We start from the raw sequence: 398 nt of genomic DNA on the forward strand, positions 1-398 counted from the left end.
CCTCCTCTTCCCGGGCAGGGAAGCAGGAAAGGGCCTGGGCTATTGACAGCCTTCCTGCCAGCCCAGCCCAGGCCGCTCTATCGTCTTAACTCTTCGCGGTGCACAGCCAGGAGGTGCTCCTCCTGCACATCCCTGGCCGCCTGTGGGACTGCAGGAGGCGCCTCCAACCTGGGCTGGCTGCACAGAGCAACAGGAGGGAAGGAGCTCTCTGGACCACCTTTAGGGCACACTCTGGGAAGAAGGGCTGCTGCAAGCTGCAGAGCCCAGGGAAGGATTCCTGCCTTGGGTTGACACTCAGATTGAGTGTTGGGAGAGGCAAAACAGACAACATAATTTCCATACCTGGCATGCAATTAGTCTGCGGAACTCCTTGCCACAGGATGTGGCGTCGGGCCTAG

The sequence above is a fragment of the Tiliqua scincoides genome, chromosome 2 (genome assembly GCF_035046505.1).
Source record: "Tiliqua scincoides isolate rTilSci1 chromosome 2, rTilSci1.hap2, whole genome shotgun sequence".
Lineage (NCBI taxonomy): Eukaryota > Metazoa > Chordata > Lepidosauria > Squamata > Scincidae > Tiliqua > Tiliqua scincoides.